General features: G+C 43.1%; 1 protein-coding gene across 3 annotated transcripts in view; it reads right to left on the minus strand.

Annotated features, from left to right (window-relative positions):
* Window positions 1-21798, minus strand: part of Pen (Pendulin) — a 60347-nt gene that overhangs the window by 20734 nt on the left and 17815 nt on the right. The window contains exon 1 of one of the 3 annotated variants that reach the window (XM_067100742.1): window positions 17400-17523. The exons of the other annotated variants lie outside the window; for them this stretch is intronic. The gene's annotated coding sequence lies outside the window, so the exon portion shown is untranslated. Of the gene's footprint in view, window positions 1-17399; window positions 17524-21798 lie in introns of those variants that run through there. 3 annotated transcript variants of the gene reach the window in all.

Raw genomic sequence — 21798 nt, forward strand, 5'->3', positions numbered from 1 at the left:
GACGCCTCCAGAGTCGAAGTTTAATTGGTGCAGCTCGGAGTAAAACTACCAAGACTTACCAGGAGAACAGGCCGCTGACTCCAGAAACTCCCAGCTCACTGCGTGACCGCCATCACGCTCCCAGCATGGGCGTACCGCACCCTCACCCCGGAAGCCTAAGTCTCCTCTGCGATATCAGTATGGCCAGCCTCGCCTCTTGGTTCCAGCCTGCCACGCCAGATATTCACATAATTCATGGCTTCTACATCCCCTGGCAGAACTACGGCCAAACTGCTCTCAAAAGTCTGCCTGGCACGGTGCAGAAGGACGCTACGCCCCAAGGGGAAACACTCTGCAGTGCCAGACAGCGTTGTGGCCGCGCACGTAGTCTGGGTAGGCGAAGTTCGCGAGCCAGAGTGTCAGTCGCTACATTCATGTCGGACGTCGTTGGCCCCCATCAGGTGGGTCCAGATACTCCTGACGGTGGCAGACCGGTCAACAAGGTGGCCTGCTTGCCACACCTACAAGAAGCCATCAAGCGCAGCTTTCGTGTGCCAAGCTCGGCTTTCCAGTTGCTACGCTAGCCGCCGCCCCGACCACATCACGACCGACAGCCCTTCCTTCCTGTCCGGATTATGGTCCGCCCCGGTGGGCTGCTGGGACCACGATCACACCACCACGGGCATACAACCCGCGGCCAACGGCCTGGTCAAACGATTCCACAGATCCCCTGAAGCCCTCATGGCCCGCTGCACCGAGGATCAAACACGCCGTGGGTCCTCCTCGCCGGCCGGAGAACCGCCCCAGAGCCGACGGCACCCATCTGCAGCCGAAAAACCTACGTGGGAGCCTTTGGTCCTGGCGAGCCAGACAGAAGACGCCACACCCATCACTGCAGAGGCCCACGACGTTGGCCGGCAAGTTCGCCCTTGCAAGCGCCGTACACCGCAGGTCGCCACCTTCACACCGCCAGAGCTGTCATCCGCCACCCACATCTTTGTCAGAGTTGACGCCAGTCCACCACCACTGACCAGGCCCTGCAGGGGCCCTTCCTGCTGGAACGGAACAGCAAGGCGCCCCTGGGCACTCCAGGGAGGAAACGACTGGTTTCTCAGACCGCTAAAGCCCGCCTTCCTGGAGGAGAGTCACCAGCACCGCAGCACCTTCCCCGCCCAGCCGCCCTCCATGCCCAGCCCCTCAAACGGCGGGCGCGTCATCCCAGGAAGGCCCGCCAGGCAGCAGCCCAGCACCTCACGCGCGGAGACCCTCCGTTGTCTTCAAAAGCCGGGTACCCTTCAACGTCCCAGCAGATACACAGATTAGTCAGACGTGTCCCATGTCTTGGGAGTATTTGTAAAGTCACCACATCGACGCCAGGGAGTGCTTCAAAGGCGCGATTACTAAGTCTCCGCTGAGCAAGTTTTTTTGGTAGACTTCCCCGCTTTCTTTCACACTCATTATCATGCCTAACGTGCCAGGGTCACGATCTTCTACCATTTCATCTTTTATATGCATTTGTCCAACTGTCATGAATTATGTATCATATGTTTCTTTATTCGCAGGCATCAAGATGCAAATCCATATTGAAGTTCTATATGTTTTTGTATTGCAAATTGTACTTGTTTGCATAATATTGATAATTGTTTTTGACCTCAGGTCATGCTCACGTCATTGCCCTCCTCGCGGTTCGCTACCAGCTCAGGTCAGCTATAAAACTGCCTGAATCTGTAATAAACCAGCAGCAACTTACTGCTTGTTCTTTTGCACCTACAGGGCTGGGCCCGGGAATTAGATTTATTTTACGTGGTTACAAACCATTGACATTTCTAACAACGGGACGTACAGTTTATTGTGAGTCGAAACCACATTGTAATCGAGAAATGAATTTCTATCACCAGAAATAAGTTTCTCTAATTCTTCACTGGCCAGTCGGAGAATCAAGCCTGGGCCCAGAAGAGTGCTTGCCAAGAACGATACTAACCCGTCCAACGAGGAACTAAAAAAACCTTACCCCCTACTCCAATACCCCAACAGATTGAAACCCTTCCTGTCGATTGTAGACTTTCTTGTGACTAGTAGGGAAAAACTCTTCCACTGGTACATCCGTTCCTGTTGGTCTTATGACCTAGGGGTTTGTTCAGATTACTCACCTTGCTCTGCACAGGTTTCCATGTCCCTTGGTGTGTGGACTCATCCTTCCCTGCTTGGCCACCAGTGAAGTGGAGTGCCATTATGTCCCAGTTGGACTTTCAGAGGTATTTCCATATCCTTCTGTCACATGACTTGCTGGTCTGCTGCCACCAGCCCCAGCGTGAATGCATTGACGAACTTGTGCACAACATCCGAGGTAGAATACTCTGCCTCTTCCAGAATGCTGCCTTCATTACCTGCAGGACAGAGTGATTCCTTTGGAAGGCAACTGAGGAGCCTATGCCCCTAACGTCATGAGCTTCAACTTTATCCAGCAGGCTGCATTAGCGATCTATTTCACCCCTTTATCCAGAAAGAGATGAATTTTTGAGACATCCTTTTTCTTTCCAGATCTCAAGAACAGCTTTCTGTATGCTGGCCTCTGGGTTTACATTCATATAATGCAATGCTTGATGGTCCTGACAGGGAACAACAGTATTTCCTTTCAGCCATGAATGAAAGAGATAGGAACTTCCACCTTTCTACGTATAGCAGGAAAATCAATCTCCCCTACCCTTATTGAGCGCAAGGGGCCATGAAGAAATCCGTCCTGGTGTCAGGCCCCATTCGGGCACTTTTTCAATGGCTTCAGGTGTGATGTCCTCAGCCAAGACTCTCGATACTCCCACTCAGGTCTCACTTCCCCGGCGGTCAGACACTGCTCAAAGCCAGGAATCAGCTTAGACACTTCCATGACTCCAACAGGTGACTCTTCTGCTTGAAGACTTGTGTGGTGAAGCGCCTCTGTATGGCCCTCTCTCTCACTGAAACAGGCCTTTCATCTCATGCAGACATGAGGTCAGGCCACCCATCAGCAAGAGGTTCCAGAGAGTGACCCTTCAACAGAAGTTTTGCAGAAGATGGCCCACAAGTTCTTATACATTGACATTATGGTTACGAACCCACAAACCTTTGAGTTGGTCACGTAAATAAACCTGGAATGCAGGAGTTGCTGGAACCAGCTGGAAGTGCTGCTTTAGCCTGAAGGAAGTGTATCAGATGGTATGGTACCTTTGAAGTAGGTAATGCACCCAGCAGATTTCAGATGAGATATCAAGACGAGAGTTTTTGGAACATTTACAAATAATGATAGGAGGTCTGCATACCACTGCCTGTGGCCACTGTGGAGCTACCAGTGCCATATATATTCCTGGGTTGTGAACACTGTTTATTACCTTCCTTAACTGATTGAATTGTGGAAGAAATACATGTCCACATGGTCCCACAGGTGCTGGAATGCATCCTACATTACTGCCTTCAGATCTGGTATTTGTGAGCAGAAGACAAGTAGTTTCATGTTCATTTTCATGGTGAATAGGTCTGTTGCTGGCCTGTCCTACACCATGAACAGCTTGTTGTGACCACTTCAGTGTAGGACCATTCTGTCCTAATTACCTTATCCTTCCTGGCTCAGTTGGTCCACTGGGACTGTAAATTGTTTCCTGGTACACACTTGGATGACAGTTTCACACCGTTTGATTCTGTCTAGAAATAAATTTTCAGTGCCATGAGAGTGCAGGAGAGATGGTTTCCCCCTGTTTGTTGATGTATAGCCACTACAGTGGTGTTGTCATTCACCAAGACCACCAAGTGTTCCTTCAACTCTTTCTGCAAGTGTTGCAGGGCTAACCATACTGCCATAATCTCCAGAATGTTCATGTGTGTCTTTTCCATTCCTGTCTCCCATGACCCTGAAACAAACTCTCTATTCACATGTGCCCCTTAGTCCTGTTGTGAGGCATCTGAGAATACCAGCCTTTCTAGGGGTGGTGTGCTCAAGGACACTACCTGCTGCAGATTGGTGCTCTCCAACCACCATTTTAGGTCCTAGTCTTTTTATGAGAAACATTAGTTGACCTGAGAGACATTTGGTAGAGTGACCAGTTTCTCTTGAGTTGCAACTGCAGAAACATAGAATCTGCCCTTCAAGACTAGTTTATCGAAACGTTAGATCCTATTATCCCTTGCCAGTGACATACTGGCTGTGCCTTACTAGTCAAGAATTCTTGTGTCACTTTCCTCACTTACTTATATCTTAGTTTAATCAGACCACTGAGCTGGTTAACAGCTCTCCTAGGGCTGACCCGAAGGATTAGACTTATTTTTACGTACAAGAACCAACTGGTTACCTAGCAACAGGAACTACAGTCATTGTAAACCTTAACCATAACAATATGATTTCTGAGAAAAAAGTTATCTATCACCAGAAAAAATTCCTCTAAGATGTTCATTAATGGCTCGGAGTCGAACGCTGAGCCAAAAGCTCTACCATCCTCAGGTTGTCTATCCTTGATGTGGCAGGATAGGCTTTGACCTAGGGATACCTTATTTAAGATCATCCCTATGTACTTTATCTCTTGTTAGATAAACAGTTCTGACTTTACCCAGTTTATCATTATCCCCAGGACTTGGCACAGAGCCATCAACTTTTCTTTGTCAATTAACAATTTTTTCTTTGACAAAGCGAGGGTTGACCAGTCTTCCAGATATCTCATCAGCTTTATCCACTGGGAGATCTCCCAGTTTAACATACAGTGTATGGTTCTGAATACCTGTAAGCTTCTTGCCACTAAAGAAGGGGTGTTTTGAACTGGCAAGTCATCTACTAGCAAACAAACCATAGGAACTTCCTTGAATCACTATGAATTAGTAAGTGAAGGTAGGCATCCTGTAGGTCGATTGATACAAGTCCCTCTGATGGAATTTAACTGAATGGGTGTTTCCATTGCGAATAAACCTGGTCTGCACATGTCCATTCAGTGCTGAGAGGTCTATGACTGGTCTGCAACCTCCGTTGCCTTCCCAGTGGCCTATACCAGAGTTTATGGGGTCATTTAAAAAACAACTCATGTAGGTATCGAAAAATATATAACAAACACTCATATTAATTATTTATTATTTTTTCATATTTTAATGACATACAAATATCAGCCCACAAAGTGTGGAGTTTATTAACATTGATTCCACATTTATTACTTCTGGGATCAAGATGTGAGCAGATTAGGCCATCTCGGATGACGTAAATTCATCGCCGGCAGCTTTCCCAGTGTCGCCACCTCTGACAAGATTAATCGTACCACAGCTTTAAAAATGATCGTTTCTCTACTAAAATCTACAAATATGGTGGCTTGCATATCATGACTCCTATTATCACCCTTTGTATTTCCTACTACAAAGAAAATGATGTTAATGTTTAATAACAAAATTTATAAAAGAAGACTTTGCACAAAAATAAAAAGATTGTTATTTTTATTACTTTATAAGTACAGTTCAATGAAAAAGATATTCACAGAAAATATACTTCCAGAAATTTGGGGGGGGGGTTGTATGACGGCCCCCCCATCTCAGTACAGGCCTGTCTCCACCAGAAAGAGGCAGCTGTGGGAACCTAGTGATGTGGACTGAACTGTTTCAAGCAACCCTTTCTGCAACAATGTTTGCACCTCTGACCTTTGAATGGGAGCCTGTATCCATCCTTCAGGACTGATGCCACCCAGTCCTCCACTTCAGGCTCACACACAGTCCAAACCCTTCAGGCAACACCCTGCGCAGATCGAAGGGGCCGCTATTACCTCACCTAGAGCATCCTTTCTTACTGGCCCTGTTCTGCTACCTTGGCTGGGGGAAGTAGGCAGAATGAAATGGCTGGTGGCTTTCCACCTTCCTTGGGAATGTCATAGTATAAACTCCACCTTCCTGGCCTTTTGTTAGAATCGACCTTCCGGTGGTGGTTGCCAGTTGTTCTGTCTGGGGGCCAGTACCTAGAGGTTGTGGTCTGCCACCTTGTCCCACCTTTGATGTCATTGTCTGTGAGAAGAGGTTGTCTCTGGAGTCCTCTCTCATGTCAATGACCTTCTGGTACATCAAGAAGGTGATCACTCTGCCTGCTGGTGTAATCAAACATCTGATTAAAGGCCACTTGACAGCAGATACTGTACTTCCTTTTTGACCTCTTTGAGGAAGTCTCCTTGGAAGAGCTCTAACCACTAGGCAAACTAATCCAGTGCAATGTTACTGGCCAACCAAGAGATCTTAGTGTCTAGGTGTTTAGTTGTCGAGGCCCCACCTAAAATGTAGTGTACTTCCTGCCTTGACAGAGAGGAGGGGGAAAGATGCTTTTGACCAGCCAGCCACCAGGAACCTACAAGTTTGGAGACCAGTGTGTTCACCTCGGCCAAGCTGCGGGAATGCTGGGACCAGGGTGGCCTTGTCATATATGTCACCTCCGGAGCAGCATCAGCTATCTGCTCCTGCCATGAAAAGAACAACAGGTCTGAAGCCAAGGCCACCTCCTCAAAGTCTTGGATCTTTTGAATGAGAGCTATGACTTCCTGAAAGCCTTATATAAGGCCCAGAGTTGCTACCATCATCTGTACTGTATCCTGTTGGGCACCCAGATCTGATGCCTCTTGATTGGTTCTGCGACAACATAGCAAACTTTGCTGCTCCATCCAGTTCCAGTTTCCCCCCCTCTCTTCTCTAATTTGGGTGGTACCTCTGTAGTCTTGTGCTGCCCTCAGCACCATTGAATGTTTCAGCATCAGGTGGGAAGGGGGTGTGAGGGTGGCAGAGGGGGGAGAACAGAAGCAGAGAGTTTTGATGTGCTGAATACTGCCCCCCTGACCATGGAGTATCCAGTCACTGTCTCTCCCACCTATAGGGAGATCTCCTGCTCTGTCTACTATCCAAATTACTCCAACATGGATAGGAGGTTCTGTCTCGGCTCTTCTCGTGGCACCAATGGCACTAAAAGGTCTTTTCATACCTATATCTCCTCCATCACCCATCTTCATCTTAGCTTTGTACTGATGGGAAGTAGCTTCGGGTAGGTGGGGAGCCTCAGAGTGCTCCTCCAGCCCAGTGGAGAACACCAATACCTGGAGTGATCCCCCTCTGAGGCGATCTTCTCCCTTCTCCTCTCTATCCTTTAGTACTTGGGAGAAGGGGGAAGTTAAGATGGGGAGCCCAATGGAGAACATGACCAATTGGAAGGCCTGGGGCGGTCTCCCACATAAGCCTTCTCTCACACTGAGGATGGCATGCCCCGCCTCAGTGGCAGCAGGCAGGCTGTTGAAATTCACTGTTAAGAGGGAGGAGAGGTTGTGTCAACATGGCCCACCATGCTGGTCTGCTGATGCTTCTTGAATTTCTTCCATTCCTTCAGCATCTCTAGAATTTCTACACTATGAAAGCTGAAATCATTCTCCATTGTAGGTAATGATGGTTTCTCAGCTACTTTCACAACAGGGGCCAATGAAGGGATAGGAGAACCAGGAGGGAAAGGGGTAAGGGGCAAAGGGCTCACCACAGGTTCCCTGCAAGAAGCTTCCTTCTGCTTTCTCCTCCTCCTGTAAATTACACCGGGGTAAGAGCCAACCCTCATACTCGGTGCACAGGTGGCCTCCTGAATACTGTAAATTTACCACTTTCTGCAATGGGGTGATAAAACTTATTGCTAGACTTATCCTGGCCTGCACAACTATGAAACTCAGGTTAAGGCTCCATGCTTCACAAGCCGGCGGAGCAAAGAACAAGCATGTTCCACACTCATGCTCCTAATTTCTCAGTAAGGACCTCACTATAGTGGACAAAAGCACTTAATGGCATCTAACACATTAATTTTGGGTATTAAACATACTCCGCTATTAGCAAGAGCACTATTCAAACACTCAAAGGTTGCCAGTACACAGCTCCATCACACAGAAAATCGCTATTGCTGATATTTAAAAGAAACAACCACAATGGTGCCGGGGTAGGCTGGTAATGAGTGGGCATCGTGCCCTGGGCCTACCTGCATTATTCTCAGTCTGTACACATCTATCCACATGCATGTGCTGCAGGAGGATTCCATATGTGAAAAGTAGAAACAAGCCTGTTTTTCAGCATATTCAAGAATAAGAATTCTGTTGTATTATTAAAATGATTTGATCAATAAAGTGGAAAAAAGAGGGAGGAGCAGATGAACTCATTTATCTACCTAGGTGGGCTCAAACCTTTGCTACATACATTTTTTTGTTTCTTTTGAAATAAATGGATGGAGTTTGTACATTCATTGGCTGGTATTCATATTCTTGCAAAATCTTCCTCTTATAAAGCTGGACTAATAATGTTTCTTTCTAATGTAACATTGGAATAAATGATCTATTTAGCACCTGTCCAATTGATGGCATGATTGTTTTCACTAACATGAACAAAACTTGGACTGTTCTCTTGTGCATATTTTGTACAATTTTTATGCTGTTCTGTTCTCTTTTCCAATGATTTTCCAGTTTGACCAATATAAAAGTTGTCACATGACTGAAGTGTGATTAGATTTACAAATACTTTTAGTAATGTCAAGAGAGTTTTTTTTAAGTGCTGGTTCAATTGTATTATTGTTCTTGAATGCTACATCAATTCCAAAGTTCTTAAAGAAGTATTTTTAAAATTATCACTACATGACAGTACAAGCAGGTTTCTTTTGTGTTGTAAGTTTTTTGTTATCATAAAACCTCTTATTTATTGCCGCTCTTAATGCATTGTCTGAGACAGAATCAGGTTATTTAAATTTAGTGTTTGAAACAGACTTAACTAGGAGTAAGGAAACATAAAATATCCTGATTCTGTATTAAAAAATTGATTGAGAGTGACTTTTCTGGCATTATGCCATATCAGCACAGGGTATGGGGCTACAAACCCTATCATCTAGGACATTTACTGAATTCCACACAACGCAGAGCAGTTGGTACACTATTTTGTTTTCCCAAAATCTTTCATAAGTGATGGCATGACTTTTACAATTTATGGGACATTTCTTCCCACCAAACCATTAGAACTGTTTGTCAGTAATGTCCAGGTTGTGTAACTAAAAACTAACTTCAGAGTAACAGTCCTGATCAAACAGTGTGACCTGATGATCCAGCTGCTGTGGACCTAAAGAGTTAGAGGCTCATCTGCCACAGTGTTCATAATCCTCTACCAGATACTGTATTCCTTTGCCTTGGGACATGGAGCATTAGAGTAACCAGTCACTGACATTTCCTAGGGCAGCAATACATAGTAATGCTTACTACTACTGATTTGGTGAAAAAATGGATCTGAGCCAAGGATAATATGTTAGTTCTATGGCTGGTCAGTATTTCTGTAACCCACCCACTTATTTACATGCCCAGTGCCACTTTCCATCAACAACAAGGCAATTGAGGGCTTAATTATAGAATAGATTTATGATAAAGATTTGTGTCCAGATATATATAGAAAAAATAAAACTATCTAAAAAAGTCTAATGATTTATTCCTACAAGAATACAAACTTTCATCTTTTACAGAGGTTCATTCCTTTGGTGGGAGGAATTGTCTCTAGATAATGACATTACTGGTGTTGATTTCAACCCAGAAATATCACTTTCCAGGTACATGAGTGACAAGGGGAAGTATCTCTTGTAACTCTTTGTCATCCTGGCATGTGTGATACCGGGGATAAAAGGGTCCCATGCCAGTGTGTGTGTGGCTTGTGTATATTTTCCTAGGAACGAGGGGCACTTAAAGTTTTCCGTTTAAAGAGAGAAGACCAGCATGGAAAGCAGCATATTACAAAAACCCAGATATCTATGCTCTACTGCCCAGCCCCAAGCCCCCTCGTTAAAAGAGGGATGGAGGGATTCACCTGTACCAACTAAGAAAAACCAGAGATTGGATGCTCTGTTGCATAACTCACCAGTATCTTGTCTGACTAACACAAGCATGGCTGTTAGCTGCTGGGAGGAAGGAAACTGGAAGGAAAGGGTACCATTCATCCTTTATTCAACCAATCATTCACCACCATGAACCTTAAGTGAGATGCTCTTTTGTCCAAATGGAGCCAGGTTGCTACACATGTTAAGCAGCCACCAAAGGTCATAAGAAGAACATAACCAAGGCCTTGTGAGTGATGTCCATCAGGTAGAAAGAGGTGAAGATGGTTAGGTGGTGCCATACACCTGCCCTCAGTACCTGTGATACAGAGAAGTTCCTCCTGAATGTTAGGTGCAGGGCAATGACTCTTACTTTATAAGCCCTCAACCAGGGTATAAAATCAGTGTCCTCACCCAGCAATTCATACACCATTTGGTGGCTTCCAGAAGCCAGAACTTCTGTCTCATGCCTGCTGGTACTAATGAACAGTAACTGTCAACACCCAGATCTGAGATGTCAAATTCTGTGCAGTTAGTACCATAAACCTATGGATACAACAACATCATACCTTTTGTTAGGCACTTGTTTTCACTATAAAATCAGGAACACATGAAAACAAGAGGGAATCCCAAGCTGGCAAGTGCCGGACTGAGTAGAAGACCTCAGTTCACCTACTCTCTTGGCTAATGCTAACGCTAGTAAGATGACAGTGTAAGTATAACATCTCTGTCTGTAGACTCTTTCAGGTGCTCATAAGATGCCCAAAGTGAGGCTATGAACGACAAGAGTTTATATTCCACTCTGAACTCAAAGTTCACAAGGTAGGAAAGACTGTTTGCAGTTCATCAAGAATATGGAGACCTCCAGAGAGATGCATGACCTAAGTGGGAAGACCTGGAAAAGGGCTAAGTGGCAGCACTGACACAGAGAGAAACTTATCATAATGGAGGTGAATAGTGGCTTCAGCCAGAGAAATAACCCTCTGACAACACCACCCACCCTATCACCTAGGGTAGTGCTCTCGGTGTCTCAACAAGAATGGATAGCAAACCCAGACACCATTCAGCCTGCATCCAGTGAGGCTCCTCTGTGCTCATTCTGAGACTGAGAGTGACCAGCAATCATTTAATCACTGCTTGACTGTATGGCAAACAAGTTGATTGCCAGAATTCCCAACCTTGAATAGCCTCTCCACTGTGTTTGGGAGATAAGACCACCCCATCTCTGCAACTTGTCCCTGACGACTGAGCTGGTTGGCCAATACAAGCCAATGCCCTAGGATGCACATGGCAGACAACTCGACAGTATGGCAAAACTCTCCCAACACATGAAACCTTACCTTCAGCTTTGGATTTGAGCTTGCCCTCCCCACCCAATTGTTGACAAGTGCAACAACTGCTCTGTTGTGACTCATCAGCACTATAAAGCGTCCCATCAGCTAATCCTGGGAATGCTTGCACAGCTAACACTGCTGCACCCATATCAAGAATGTTGATATGTAGGTAAGAATCCTTCATAGTCCACATCCCCACGAAGAATGAGCCTCTCAAGTGTGCAACACCAGCCTCCTTTCGATACATCCAAGAACAGGAGCAGCTTTGGTGAGGGGAAGTTCAGTGGAACTCCCACAGAAGGATGAGCAGTGTTTCTTTATGCACCACTGAAGCAAAATTGTGTGAATATGTCCATGAGCTTCGACAGAGATGACAGCTGACCAAGGAGGATTTGCCAAAGTCATGCTGGTTGTTCCTGTTAGGACAGGAATTTTGCTCAAACCTTTCTGAGTTTATTGATTTGAATATCTTCCAGATGGATTCCCACCACTACCATGCTGATTAACATACCAAGATAATTCATCTACTGTTTGGGTGAGATGGGAAGTCTCCCAGTTTATCACATTCCCTGGATCATGACAAAATGAGAGAAGTAAATCACAATCCTGTAGCAAATGCAATTCATAGTATGCCAAGCTCAGCCAACTGTCATGATACTATAAAAGACAGATCACCAACAAGTGGGCCAAACCCAACACCAAAGTTGAAAGTTAACATGAGCATCAACGCCTTTGTGGCAGTCATTATGATGAAGCAAAGAATGCTAACTGAGAGACTGCTTCATTCCAGGAAAAGCAGAGGTACTTCAGAGGGTCTTGATGGATGAGTACTTGAAATATACATCCTTCAGATCCACTGAAAGCATGTAGTTGCCCCAGAACCAACATGGAATGTGGTATTTTCATTTTGGAGTTTAACAGACAAATGTGTTGAGAGGAGAGATGTCAATGACCTGTCCATAGCCACTCATTGCCTTTTCCACTGGGAAAAGGTGACTGGAAAAGGCTGGAGTGTAGTCATCTGCAATTTCCAGCACATCTTTCTGCAGCATTACCTGCACCTCCATCAGCAGGATAGAAGATTTGAATGACTCTGGAGAATAAGTGAGAAACAGGACCAATCTATGAAAGATGGGAGGGAATCCTCAAAAGGAATCCTGTAGCCATCCTGGAGGGCACAGACTACCTAAAGTTCTGCCCTTATCAAGTGGTGTGAGGGATAACCTCTAACTCAGGGAAGTGGGAGAAGAGGATGTGATCTTCATTGACCTCCTCCCTTCTTCTTCCCCTTGCCTACTTCCTAGTCGAAGCTTGACAGATTGCTGAAAATCTAATCAGGCTGTGACAAGTTTGACCTCTTGCAAGGCCCAGTGTTGATAGTGCAGTTGTGCTAACGGCTTGGCTGGAGTGTCCTTCAAGGGAATTCTGAAGAACATTAAAAGGTGCATATAGAAGTCATGGATGTTAGATTCTTCTTCACCATTGCCTCAGCCTTATTTGGAGCTGCCCATGACTGAATTTTCAGGAAAATGAGATTTCTTTCAGTCAATATTTTCTTCAAAAGAAGCTACAAACACCGTTGCACCTCTCTTTGACACTGTTAAACCCAGGTTTGCAGACTGGTGTGAGAGGAATGTCAGCATGCTTTCTCCTGCAACCAAAAACCTTCAGAACTTTGTATTTTTCTCATCTGCCACCCTTTTTACCCGTAAGTCCAACAACAACTAGCCTGGAACAAAGCCATGACAAATTACTTCATGGCTCATCCTTAGGAAACAATGGAAGCGATCTCTCCTGCACCAAGTGTTGTTCGTCAGTCTGCAAACTGGTATATGTATTTCAGCTACCTTGATACAATCACTCTTTGTCCTTATTCCTGCACACACACAACCCTTCCTTCTTTATCTCATTAACTGGTGTACATTGAGCTTCTCTTCTTAACAATACTCATATCGTACATTTCAACTATTCTATGCCATATCCATGCACATTAAAATCCCCAAGACGTGGTATTTAATTTTTTCTCTCTTATTGATACTGTAAAGATTAGCGCCAAAATACGCTATGAAAGCGCCCGCCTTTCTGCTTTGCTCAGCCGATAGATAGTCCTCTGTCTATTTTGAACCTGTGGGAGGTAGTGGATTCTGGTTCGGGGTAGTTTCAACCAGTGGAAGTGGGTTATAAGAGACGCTCAAAGATTTAATCCTCGCCTGGGGCAATAAGTTGGCTTGCGCCGTTTCTTCCCAGGTACAGGAAAGCGTCAGCCGTTTTCTTTGTCAGGCATTGCCCCCGCCTCTGCCCCTGTCCAGAAGCAATAAAGGTCAGGGCGCAAGAAGCTCGGTCTTCACACACAGTCGGAAGTTTAAGCCGAGAGGTCACGCAGTGCAGACTCGCCCCCACCTTCCGTTCCCCTCGCCGCCACGTGGAAGTTAACTGCCCTTTGCTCCGCACCCCGACCCACGTGGCCATCAATGATTGCAAATGGGATTGCAAGTCTATAAGGCGAGCGGAAACTCACTGCGCCTTTCATCATCCCAAGGGCTTTCACTTCCGCCCAACCTACGACTTGAAGCAGTACTGGTGAGGAGGCCCTTTGTCGATGCACCCACACGTGGACCCTGGCAGAAGACGCCGCTGGATGCCAGCGCCAGCCTTACGCCTACAATGTGGTAAAGTACCCCAGAACGAGTTGCTTAGTCACGTTACTTCGCCCTTTGTGCATTTATTAAACTTTTGGGGCCTATAACTTGGTATTCACAGATGCTTCTTGGTTCAATCCCGGCCCACGTGTTCACTGCCTCCTTGCTCTGAGTCACAAGTAACACCTCGGGAAGTCCTTGATGCCCTCAGCCAAGACACCGGTAATTCATTCCCAAATTCCAGCATTAGATTTATAACCTGGGTCCTCATCGTTTCAGAAGGACGATCGTAGCAGAATTCTCCTTGGTCCGTGTTCCTGGCATTCCCCAAGCTTCCCCTTCAGGAGGACTTCTGCAGTGAGCAATTTAACGTGTTTCAGTTCATTTTCCCTTTGATCTTGTAAAAGTTATGAGAATATACATATTTTTTGTATCCACGTGTTTCACGCACTTCCTTTGAGAAAGAGCCTCCGCTCCTTGTATCACTTTTAGTTTGTGTTTTATATGTCCTGGTTATCTTGCACCATTTTAGAGTAAAGTAATAAATGTGGAGTCATAAGAACTACCTGCACCAGGAAACATATAAAAATACCATTAGACGTATGGGTCCATCTATTTAATTTGTTCTCTCTTACTGATACCATTAGATGTACGGGTCTATCTATAAACCCCGTACCCTAGCCTCTTGGTGACTCACGCCATGCCAAGTGGTGAGAAAGGTATTAATTTCCTTTCCCAGAAACCCATAAGAATGAAATTATGAATGCTAAACTTCTCAGAAGGAGACACATGCCATTTAGGAGGCATTATATCTGTAGTCAAAAACTACTGACACTTCTTAGGGCAGCACTCAAGATCGAGGTTGCCCAGACCTATGTGGGTGCTTTTGGCCACAAGGAAGTAGGGCTTATCCACCATTCATAAGTAGTATCCTCCCCCAAGGGATACACAGTTCTCCACAGTGCCCTCTTCATCCTTAGGATACGATGACAGCAATCTCATAGCATTGCTTATAACTGGGTAGCTGTCAACTGAATAGACTGCATATACATATATATATATATATATATATATATATATATATATATATATATATATATATATATATATATATATATATATATATATATATAGAGAGAGAGAGAGAGAGAGAGAGAGAGAGAGAGAGATTTTCCGTGACTATTTCATGGTAACCAAGAGGTAAAGGCTGCACACTGTCCACATAATTGGCGGAAGTTTAGGACTGTTCTTTGCAGCCCGAATTCCTTTTACTAAAAAATCCATACATGCATTCTATTCATAATTAATTTAGGTAAGAAATAAAAGAAGTAAATATCTTAGATATAATCACAATCCTGGCCGAGATAAAAACAATCATCAAATATCAAGTCTGTATGTTTAATGTAAACTGGAGCCTTTCTGAAACTGCACAACAGAATATCGTACTATAACATAACCGCCATGATGTGGAATTAAAGAAAACGCACCCAACACCATTGCTCACGACTGGCTGGGGATTTAACGGGTGCGGAGCATATGATAGCGGGAAAGAGTTACACCACATCGCCAGCTCTAACAAATCCCATGACCACGAGGGTACCATGTGTTTCAGTGTTCTACGTGAAGGATTTAGTCATCATATGCGCAGCGATGAGAAATCTTTGAAAGACGTTTCGTGACAGATTTCGCAACAGCTGTTCCATTCCCCTGACGCGTCGATACTTCGTGGAATTAGGTGCTTTGAATATGTTCAGGTTCAAACGTGCATGAATTAATTCATCGTTACAATTACCTGGGATTTCCGTGTTTTAACACATTCCGAACAAGTCTATTATCGTATTTGCAATGCTGAAGTAACCATACGTTTAAGTACCTAATTTGACCGAACGGTTTGATTTACTGTATATATTCATGCTGAATCGCCATGAATTTCTACATTTTGCTGTTGTAGACTTTAATATTTAAGACTGAATTGTCAGTTTCTAAAACTATAGATGGATTCAAGCACCATGCGAGAACAACAGAAATCACCAAAAATTTATTAAAATATGTGTAAAACTCTCACATAAATAAATTGCATATTCATTGCTATGGCTATGACTGAACAGAATACCCTGAGAATCCAAAATGCAATGTAAAAATAGTTCAACCCACAATTCTCCACACATTAAGTTTAGTTATATATATATATATATATATATATATATATATATATATATATATATACATATATATATATATATATATATATATATATATATATATATATATATATATATATATATATATGTGTGTGTGTGTGTGTGTGTGTGTGTGTGTGTGTGTGTGTGTGTGTACACACTGTGTTTTATGTAGTATATATATATATATATATATATATATATATATATATATATATATATATATATATATATATATATATTTTCAGACCCGATTTACTTTGAGGATGACCGTGGGCCCAATCAACTCTGGTTGACCGCCAACATGTTTGTTCACATCGAAACCGTCAAAACTCTCACTTTCAATTACCCAGCGATATCGACCATGCTTATATGATACGTATCAACTAATGTGCATTCACCCGCTACAAAAAATGGCAATACCTAAGGATTTTGTAAAGTATTTTTGGACTCAAAACAGCCATTCGTTAAGCCTGGTGATCGTTCCTCTTAACCTGATCCATTTCGCTGTAGACTCTGCTACATAGAGTTCGGACTCTGAACAACATACAGCTAACACAACAAACTCTCTCTCTTTCCGTCTTTAATGCGTCATTTGTGCTGCCTGGTCTTTACAGGCAGCGCTTGGTAGGCTGATCTCAATGCCCTTGAAGCCACTTATCGATGAGCTATTTGAATTCCAAAACCTACGTCACAGACACAACGTCGTAACTATGCGCTCTTTTCATTTTAAACAGAAAACATGCCACTGCTTTAAACTCGACTCCTAAATTTTAAGGAAAGTTTTTTTGTAAGGGATTTACGTAGCAGCATTAAATGACTGTCCTATCAATTTCCTGGTGGGTCTTGGTTTTACGGCAATAAGCCCAAGGTCATTTCACACCTGGGGGATGCGCCATTATGGATGAGAAAACTCGTTCGTACAGTGGGAAATAAGCTGCGTTGGAACGTCAGATTTTAGACGCCAGCTTTATGATGAATTACACTAATAAATCATGATCAATTGAAAAGGATAAATAGTAGATCAAAACAATTGTTTAACAAATAAAAGAAGCAATCAAAACATCCCAAAGGTCATCGGGTATAGGTGCAGTCATGAAAACCCAATAAAAAAAAAGTTTATAATTATTGACAATTTCAATATTTAGGCATATTCTAAAGTATGAAGCGTGCATTTTTATAATTATGTGGGAAAAACTGTAATAATAACAATATTCTTGTTGAAATAAAAAAGATAACAATATTTATCTTGGACTTTAGGCCTATGGACACACTAACTCTAACTACTCTCAAGACTGACTGATTTCATATAACAGAGTGGCGCAACAGTATCATGGCCAACGAAACATCAAGGTGACTTCAAACGAAGGGAAGGTAACCGACCAGGAAAAATGGAAAAGAATAGAACTCAATACTGGCTTCTCACCATGGGCATGATTGTCGAAAATTCCACTCTGCCACCGGGAAGAGAAGTTTCACACAGCTGGATTACCGGTATTAACTTTCTCTGACCATAAGACGATGTGGCTGTGTGAGTTACACACAGACAAAAAATACGGATACGCATTAAATTTTACATAAGATATCATATATGGGAAAAAATATTTTTCACCTAAAAATGGTAATGTAATTCTCACACCTTAATTCATAATCACATATAATTATCATTGTAAAATTAAATATCGGTGTTATGAATGCAACTACGGTGCTATATCTATACCAATTACATGAGGCTCCAAAATAATCTGGCTGCGTTATTAAAATCTCTGATCCCTAGGGCTTTCCCAGGTGGAAGGGCCCTTAATCTAAACCAACCAGCCAATCACCATCCGCTCAATTGAGGATAACACAATAAATCTAATTACGATGACGAGCCAGGAACTAAATATTCCATTCGCAGTGAACGCTCCCATGTTTACATAAGAATGGCGGTTCTACACGGTGACGTGATGTTCATGAGTTACCACTTAGTTTCGTTCCTGATAGGAAATGTTTCCCCCTTTCTATCGGCCCCTGACCCTGAGCAGTGCGCGAGAGCGGACCGCCTGACAATAAGTCGGTTGGTTACACCACTTTAAGCATGTTCCAGCAAGATTTAAAATCCCCGTTGAAAGACAAGCACGAAATTCCACTGGGCCATTTTCAAGTTTCGACTGCTTCCCTGATGCTTTCATTGCCTTGCCGTCAATTCTGTATCACTAACCAGTGTTTCTAATTAATTTTAACCCCCATTTAATCACACTGGTGGCATGCAGTAATGCCAACCATCCCGGAGCTCCTTACCCTACCTAGGCACTGAAATTACGCTACTTTCCCTGTCATTACCCTACGCCTAGCCTTAGGACATGAATATTAATAAACCTGCTGTTCATTGGTTACTTTTTATTTATCAACTACATTTTTAAGTCCATACACTGGAACATTATGTAGGTCAATATGTTCAGTTGTTATCTTTTTATTTCTACAGCCTTAACCCTGACCATTGATGATTTAGTAACCAAAATGGCATTCAGTAATTCTGGGGCCATTTTATTTCGTGTTTTTTGTTTTGTTTTGGTATCAGTTAAAAAAAGAAAAAATTCTTTCCGTTTCAGCGTTTGAGTGGGGACGGGTGAAAGCTAATTTTGCTAAAACAACTAAATTTTTAAACAGGCTCATCGTCAAAATTCTTGACATTGGCTGCGAAACCCAAAACTCATCGCTAGGTTTCGTCTTGTCAACTGAATTTATAGGTCTAAAACCTTCAAATTTCCTTTGTATTTTCCGCATCACTAATAAACAAGTCATGGCAGGGAAGAATTAGTTGCATAAGCACAGCTGTGACAGCTTAAAAAATATTACCGTTTCAGTTTTTGTTTCTTGGGCTTGTCCTTTTCTTCCTTTGAAAGTTCACTTCGATACTGTCTTTTCTTTTTAGGCGTGGAAGGACCTTCATCCATAGCACTTGCACAAATTCAGTAAGTTACGTTTAAATGTTAACAAAGTTTAAATACACACAAAACACTTCTACGAGGACGAATGAATGGATGAAAACTAATCGCGTTGGTGCTTAAAACACCTTATAACGATTGAACACATCGAGAATCGGAGATGCACGATTCATACGAGTTAGATTCCGAGCGTTGGTTGCAGCATTTGCTTTGACGCATCAAATTAAAAAAAAAATGGGAATGAAATTTAATTTTTTCGCTATACACCTTTGCACACAAAACAGCAAATAAATAACAGGTAATGTGACAGAAAATAAAATAAATAGAACAGAAGACTGTGAATCTTGAAATCACCTTGCACATTTTGTCGACTTCGTGACATTAATCATCTTACAAACCTAGCGGTGATGGTAGTTAATTTAATGGTTGGCAACATTGGTGGCATGCATGCATCACCTGGTTGGGTTTGGTCGTGAAATTATGAGATATATATGTACATATATATATATATATATATTATACATATATATATATATATATATATATGTTGTTACATATATATAAACATAAGGAAAATTGCACAGCAAATAAATCGTATCTTATTCACTGCCTTTAGTTTCTGAACTAAAAAACGTCACCACTTTCTGTTCATCAACTTAATGACAAAAGGATTAAACAGATAACAAACCAAAGCACAATAAAATCGAAAACGAAAGAAATATCAAAGCCTCGTTAGAAACAACACGGTATATAGTTAGAGAGAATACTGGTTAATTTCCATGTCATGCAGTAGATATTTTATTAGGTTACTCCTGTGCATAATGATCCATACGGTTTTATATTATCAACTTGTAATTCACAAACCATTTACATTATCATACAATCGCGTCTTTAATATGTTTAAACAATAAATGAGTTTGAATCACTTTCCTATCCCTGATCCGATAGTATAGTCTCCGGTGCCGAAGTTTAGTGAGACCATTTTGCATGCTGTTTAAGATATATTGTAAGGACTGGGGTATGAGTGGCATACTGGCTGGGTGTTTACTGGTTTATTGGTAGTTCCTTACTGAGTTAAATGTACAGAATCTTCGAAGATGTTATTGACGCGTGCGAGCGGCAAGGTAATACACACAGACAGGTAAAAATAGAGGTGACAGGCTCGAGACATCTGTGTTTGTCTATACAAACAGATGGCGATATCAGAACATAATTAACATTCCAGTGATAAAACATATATCAATGGAAAAGCCATGAAATTCTACACATGGCCAATTGCATGAGATTCGAGACAGATTAATGGATACAATGCAGTAGCATAATATACATGAAGAGACGTTTGGCGTCTTCACAAACAGAAACACATGCAGTTTGATACAGAAGATTCGTTAGAACATTATGAGTACATGATTAGAATGCTTGCATGGCAATGCAAGTAGTGGTGATTGTACATACATCAAGACAACAATGCTTAGGGAGAAACAGACGGAAATATTGTATGGTTGAAATCGCGTTCCTGTAAAGAAAGAAAACGAGACGCTTCCTTTGTCCTGTCCACTCCGATAGATGACGATTGACAAACACGCACGTGTTTGGAAGAGACAGCGTCGGGCTCTTACAAATACTCTCCCCCAAGACGTGGGTAACGTCTGATTGTTTGGAAGAGACGGCGACGGGCTCTTACAATGTTCCCCCCCAAAGCGAGGCATCGATGTGGAAATTGTCTTGCTGACAATTGTAGTTGGCTCGTAGGGCTTGGGCTAGGGGCGGGTAGGAGGCTGAAGAGCGGCGCCGGCCAGCAGGAGCGGGTTGAAGGGTGACGTCGGATGATCCTTCGGTGACCGGCTCGAGGGCTGAAGGATGACGGCGGCTGATCCTTGGTAGCCAGCTCTAGAGGGGCGGCAGCAGGCTGAAGGATGAAGTGGCTGGTCCTTCGTTGGTCAGCTCGTCCAGTACGAGTGTGGGGGCGGCTTCAGGTTTCCTGGAGGAGGCATCCAGGGCTCCAGTGGTGGGGTGGGTCATCTCGGAGGGTCGGACTTCTACTGAGAACTCAGGAACGGCGGGAAGCACTGAGGCGGCGAATGGTCTGTCGGCGCATGGGTCGGCCGGGTCCTTCGGGTCACTCTGGGGTCACCAGTGTAAGGACTGGGGTATGAGTGACATACTGGCTGGGTGTTTACTGGTTTATTGGTAGTTCCTTACTGAGATAAATGTACAGAATCTTCGAAGATGTTATTGACGCGTATGAGCGATGCGGTAGCGTCTACATACAGACAGGTAAAAACAGAGATGGCGATATCAAGAGACATAATTAACATTCAGTGATGAAATATATATCAATGGAAAAAGCCAGGAAATTCTACACACTTGGCTAATTGCATGAGATTCGAGACAGATTAATGGATACAGTGCAGTAGCATAATATATGTGAAATGGAGAGGCGTTTGGCGTCTTCACAAACAGAAACACACATACAGTTTGATACAGAAGATTCGTTGGAAATATTATGAGCACATGATTAGAATGCTTGCATGGCAATGCAAATATGTAGTGATTGTACATACATCAAGACAACAATGCTTAGGAGAAACAGATGGAAATATTGTATGGTTGTGCGTTCCCTGTAGAGAAAGAAAAGCCAGACGCTTTGATTTGTCCTGTCCCTCCGATAGATGACGATTATGAACACACGAACACACATGTGTTTGAAAGAGACAACATTGAGCTCTTACAATATCACACAACATCGTGATAATATCTTTGCATTCGGATATCTCCAGACAATAACATCTACCACTTGTTTCCAAATATTTAATTAACTGTATCAGGCTGTATTTACTTCATGGGGGATCATTGTCACAGTTCATTAGAAGTTTCATTCCCGTTCTGATTAAA

Source organism: Macrobrachium rosenbergii, chromosome 56 (assembly GCF_040412425.1).
Source record: "Macrobrachium rosenbergii isolate ZJJX-2024 chromosome 56, ASM4041242v1, whole genome shotgun sequence".
Classification (NCBI taxonomy): domain Eukaryota; kingdom Metazoa; phylum Arthropoda; class Malacostraca; order Decapoda; family Palaemonidae; genus Macrobrachium; species Macrobrachium rosenbergii.